Source organism: Mustela putorius, unplaced genomic scaffold (genome assembly GCF_011764305.1).
Source record: "Mustela putorius furo isolate JIRA1106 unplaced genomic scaffold, ASM1176430v1.1 tig00000083_pilon_pilon_pilon, whole genome shotgun sequence".
Lineage (NCBI taxonomy): Eukaryota > Metazoa > Chordata > Mammalia > Carnivora > Mustelidae > Mustela > Mustela putorius.
Window position 1 is genome coordinate 44466053 of NW_025421273.1, and position 6000 is coordinate 44472052.

The 6000-nt window shown below is 46.1% G+C and overlaps 1 protein-coding gene across 2 annotated transcripts in view; it reads right to left on the minus strand.

The window, feature by feature from the left end:
* RBM47 (RNA binding motif protein 47) overlaps window positions 1–3198 on the minus strand; it is a 153714-nt gene extending 150516 nt beyond the window's left edge. Inside the window, exon 1 of one of the 2 annotated variants that reach the window (XM_045076716.1) lies at window positions 2428–3198. The gene's annotated coding sequence lies outside the window, so the exon portion shown is untranslated. The remainder of the gene's footprint in view (window positions 1–2427) is intronic. The other variant, XM_004764044.3, reaches the window with a different exon arrangement.
* Window positions 3199–6000: the final 2802 nt, after the last annotated feature.

The following is a 6000-nucleotide window of genomic DNA, read 5'->3' on the forward strand; positions in this document are numbered from 1 at the left end:
TACCTCTTACGACACGAAACCAGAAGATCGGCACCATCATAAGACACAGAAACTACTCCCAAGCGGAAAAACATATCTCTTCATCAGGCCAGCAGTTGAAATGTTCCAATAACCTTTAACTTGGAACCACTCTGACAACCACTTTTGAAGCTGCATGTGTCTTTCCCTGTAACTTCAATGTCTAGCACATGAATTCTAGATTCAGGCAAAACACATCTTTTTTTTTAAATCTTATGAATCCCAGACTTAAGCCCTCTTCAGAGTAAGTTTTTTTTTTTTTCCCTAGGATTATGCGTCCTCTGGGAAAACCTAATCAGTTTCACTTGAACCTCGTGTCCAATTTTGGGACCCTTCTTGTCCTACCACCCTGTATCTATTCCTGTCTATTCCTGAAAAATCAGAAGGGCCTGGAAATGTGACGGTGGAATCCTTACCTGAAATAGGCGAATACTTTCCTAGAGCAGTCAAAGCTCAATCATTGGGGAGTCTTGATCTTAATCTTCAGATCAAGAGTAGAATTTGGAAAGCAAACACATTTTGTAAAAATAAGAATAATAATAATAATTTCATCTACTTTAACCTTCTAATCTATGTTTACATTACCTAGAACAGGTTCCATTATTAATAAACCAAAGTGAGCAGTCTAACCTGAACGTTCTTATCAGGTGAGGGGAAAAAAAAAGTGAGTAGTCTTAAACATGAGTTAGAGCAAGTCTATAGGACACAGGTCCAGATGCAGTTTCCTTGCTTTCCATCTTGAGTCTCTCTTCAATGTCACCAACCGTTTGGGTCAAAATCCTTTCAAAATTTAGCCCAGAGCAGCGCAGGAGGGAATCAAAAACAAATATGTTGACTATTAAAACAATAGGGACGGAGTATAATGATGACGCCAGATTTTCAATCCTACAAGTTTCAGAAAACTCCTAAACCAAGAGGAAGCTAAAATATCTTCCAAATTTGATTCATTTGCCACATAGGCTCAAAAAAACCTCTCAAACATGAATTTACGAAGAGCCTGGTCAGGTATGGAAGCAGGACAGGGAGGCTGACCACTTTGCTGTCTTCTGCTTATTTCCTCATTTCACAAATCTTGAACGTAAATAATGAAGCTAGGCTTTTGTGAAATTTCTGATTCCTCATTCTCCCATATGTGGTCATTAAGACGAAGAGGCCAATGGTATCCCTATCAGAACAGGATGAATGAAGGTTAAGGCGGACAAGAATGGATACAAAAACCATTTCTTTCTCTTCCTCCTCCTGTTTCCCTTTCAGTCTGAGTTGGTTTTGTTTCCCTCCAAGATTTCAGACCACCAATCTGACCAAGATCGTTGTTTAAATTAATAGTAACACAAACTCCCACAAAGTCTTATCTCTCTTGCCTCTCATGGCCACTGACAACCTTTCACCTGTTAGAATCGAATGGGCACCTGCAGTTCTCAAATGCTCTTGGTCTACGTGCAGCTGTGCTTTAAAACTTCACGTTTGGTTTGTCAACCTTTTGCTTTCTCCCCCCTGAAAAATGTGTGTGACTCCAGCATGAAAACTTTTAAAGAACACATTTTTTTTTTCGCTAAATGAAATAAGTCGGAGAAATAAAGAACACATTTCTAATCTGCATTCTTGCTAAAGACAAAAAAGCGACTCATTCAGAGGCCACCAGAAAAAAAAAAATTGCTTGATTTTTCATAAAAACCAGGATGGCCGATTCGTACCTTGAGGACACTATCTTTCTGTCACTCTGATAAGCCTCAAGAAAGAAGCCACATCCCCAAATGTCTTGGGACAGTATCCAAGAGTAGATGAACTTTTACCTAATTAAACAGTGAATCATTTATTTGAAAAAAAAAATTCCACCTCGCTTATTTTAAATGATTTCTTCAATACCCGGTGACTGGTGATTTGTCAGCTGTCATCATTCATCAGCCCTACACTTTTAGTCAGATTGAATCTGTAACTTTAAGCAGCTAAGCCTCCTCCGCTCAGGGTTACCTTTGGAGAGATCCCTCCTCATTCCCCCCGTCTTAACACTTAAATGAGACAGATGCCGGTCAGGAATGTTTCCTCAACCTCACTTTAATCATCTGCTTCTAAAAGTCACCTGTGCCTCCGGATGGCCCAGTCATGTGTTTTCAAGGGTGGAAAAAAAAAAAAAATCTGTTTCTGATATGGAAAAGGTTTCATCAGCAGAGGAACACGACGGGGCTGACGGTGTAGGATTTTCTGCTTTTCCAGAAGCTGACGCTTTTAAAAAAATCTTTTCATAAACCACCTCTTCCCCCACTAAACAGACCAGAGTTGGAAGGAGAGCATTACCATGAGGGAGATCAGGGCTAAAGAGAGAAAAAGAAAAAAAAAATATTTCAAAACTGCGACCCAGATGTAAGATTAAGGGAAGGCAGTTAGGAGGGGTGCCAAAAACCGCCTTACCTTTGTTATGTACTCGCAGTCGCCCACTTGAGAAATTAACACCATTCACCGCCCGGTAGCAATTTACGCAGCTAGGAAGTAACCTACCACATCTTCTCGGCCTCCCTCTTTTTAATGTAAAACCAAAATAAGGAGTGTCCAGCTACTCCCCACTGCGCCGCTTAAAGCAACAGATCGTTTCAGGCTGAACTCCCAGGCTCTGGGAATTCCAGTGGGTCGGAATGGCTTAACCCTGGAAACCTGCGGAGAGCAGCTCTCCACGAGGACAACTCCCCCAGCCCCGGCTTCTCAGCGTCCCAAACTGCACATTCCAAAGCGGGAAGCAGGAGCGATAACCGCAAGGCAGCTCTCGGGGGCTAAATTCCGGGCGGGAGCCGAGAGCCCGCAAGCGCGGCGATCCCAGGGGCCGAGCGGCGCGGGGTCCGCAGCCCCGGCGGCGGGGGGAGGCGAGCGGCCCCGGGAGCCCGGCTGCGTCGGGCGCTGCGCACCGGGAGCGCTCGGCGTCTGGTCTCCGGGCTCTTCCCTGTTCCCCTCGTCCCTCCTCCCGCCGCCCTCCCCCGGCCGAGGCCATTCGCCTCACAGTAGCAAGGTTGTCTCTCGTCTACTCCCTTCCCTTAAACTCACCAAACCAGATTTTTACTCCCAACACCGGCAACTTCCCGTAAATCTGCACTGAAATTTTATCCTGCTCGCTGAGCCTCCGCTGGCGAAAGGCCAGTGCAACATTCCTGTTGTTTTAGGAGCTCAGATACCTTTGCTGAAGGTTAAGAAAGAAAAAAAAAAAAAAAAAAAAAAAAAAAAAAAAAAAAAAACTGCCCGGATGGGAGAGATCTGGGGACCTCACCAGCCGGACTTCCCTCCCCCGGCTCCAAAAGTCACATCCACTTCTGACATCCAGAAACGGCCCCAGAAGTGGCACCTGCCCCACCTGAGGACATGTGTCCTCGGACGTCTGGCCCCCTTGGGGCCGTTCAGAGGCACGAAGCAGAACCATGTTTGAGGAATAAGGAACCTGCAGTTGAATCACAAGCAGCTGGAACCACCCCCCGCTTCACGCCTGCTCTTTCCCCCGCCGCCCCCGGGGTACCCGAGCCACGTAACCAGGTGGTCTCCCAGCCCGCCCGGCGGCGGGCCCTACGGAAGCGGGGTACCTCCCAGAGCGTCCTTACCTGAGGCACAGCAGCGCTCGGACGGCCGCAGGAAGGAACGTCACGCGGCCGAAACCCTGACCTTTGCCGGGGCCTTCGCAGCAGGGCCTGGGGCCTGGGCGCCGCTCGTTCAGAAGTGGCTCATTTTAATGCGCCCTGACCTAAAGTTACAGCTGTTTTCTAGAAAGGGAACAAAAAACACTGCCTTTAAAAGAAAAAAAAAAAAAAAAAAAACCAGCGGCCAAGCCCTCCCTTACCCCTGCCCGATCTCTGGGGACTTGGCTCTAACACCCCCCACCCCATCCCCATCCCCGGGAAACCCGCAATCCGTGCCCCACCCCTTCACCTTACCTGTTTATACAAGAGTTAAGGAGCCTCACGCATTTCAATAGAGCGCTAAGCCTGTTTGTAGGCGCGTAACCGGCCAACAGGAATCGAATTCGGTGACTAAACAAACTAGAAGAGGAAGCAGGCACCACCAGGAACCTAAAACAGAGTTGTGATTTCGGGTTGCAATGTCACCAACTGAGAGGAAAAAAAAAAGTACTGTTTCTCACTGGGCTATTTTAGTGAAGGACTAGTCCAAAAGTGTGTATGTGTGTGTGTGTGCGCGCGCGCGCGTGGTTTGGGGGGGAGGGGCTGGTTAAATGAGTTGGTACATAGGAAGAGCTTAGAACAGTGCCTGGCACACACAGTTAGGAGCCCTCATTATTATTATTATCATATTATTCTTTGTATTTTTACTATAGTTTTTCTCGGAAGAGCAGAGGGCATGGTTGGAGTTAGAAGTGGACTCTAGACCTAGCACTGGGGCTCACCAGCTGTAATGCCCTGAGCAAGGGTTTTCTGAACTTCTCCCAGCTTCCGGAAGATTCCAAGGATGAAACTTCGGCTCAGTCTCTGGAAGATTCCAAGGAGGAGATTTTGGCTCACGGTCTACACTGTAGACAGCCTCAAATACAATGGAAAGTAAAGTTCGTGTAAAGGAGCACCCAATGGATTTTCATCTCACTTAAAAGTTGCAAGATTGACAAAATACATGGAGATAAATTGACCTGTGCATTCCATGAAGTTCAGGAATAAGAAACTCAGGACCAGCAATCACCCTTGGATGGGCGCTTCCTTCTAATAGGAATTTAGGCATTCGATTTGCTTGCTCCCTGACACTAGGAAAGTCACTTATCCTATTCAGTTAGAAGCTGATGTGGGCCATTTGAAAAACTGTGAAATAGGGGCAAATAATTTTTAAACTCATAAATATTAAAAAGGGATTATCGAAGGCTAAAAAATGTGATCAGTGCTGACAGGACCCCCTTTCTCTTCAACCTAGCTTCATCTTGAAAGAAAGAAATCGCCTTCCCTTTTACGTTTTTTAAGATTTTATTTATTTGACAGAGAGAGAATACAAGGTGGGGGGGGGGAGCGGCAGACAGTGGCAGAGGGAGACATAGGCTTCCCACTGTGTAGGGAGCCTGATGAGGGGCTGGATCCCAGGGTCCTGTGATCATGACCTGAGCCCCCCATCCCTTTTACATTAATGAGGCCCTGTGTGTTTTACCAAGCACTTTCACCCACCTCATCTTATCTGATCTGACAAATCAATCCTCTGAGCTACTTTACCCTCATTTTACAGAGGAAGACACTCAGGTCCATTAGTTCAAGGTTTCACTGCATAGTGAGACCAGGACTAGTTCCCAGTTCTAGATAAATCTAAAAGCAGCATTTGCCACCTTTAGGAAGAATGAGTCCTTAAAACCAGCAGAGAATTCTGAAACATTCAGGATCCTTTTAGGTTTTTTCATCTTCCCTAAAGGGGCAGGATCTAACTCAGATCAATTAAACATCATTCTGGGTCAATTCCGGTGAGAGCGAACTACCCACAGCAGGCAGTGGGGATACCCCGAGGTTCTGGTACCGTATCGAAGGGTTCACGCTGCCAGGTATGAACAAGAGCTCCACAACCTTAAGGCAACGTACAAACTCCAGTCTACATTAGCCTGGATTTCTGTCTTTTCCAGAAGTATCTGGATGGTGGTCTCAAGAACCTTTGACTGCTGGGGATGCTTTGATTTAAAGGATGCAAGAGAGAACATTCTCAGACTTACTGATTTTTCTACCTGAGGACAAGATCTTCCAGGGGAAGCCCTGGGCCAAAGCCAGGTGAATAAAGACCAGGAATCACACAGTGAGTGTGAAAATGTGAAAGTCAGTGACTCCAGGTGAACCGGGCTACAGGCAGAGAAGATGAAGAAAAGGTCCCCTTGAGAAGAAAGTCTCAAATGTTGCCTAACTCTTAGTTTTGCCCACTGCCACCTATTAAACAGTTATAATCTTTGTTCCTAACTACTTTCCACTGTCCTCCCCAGGAATAAGGGAAAATAAAACTGACTTGTTAAGCAGCAAGCTATAGCAAAAGATATGTCAG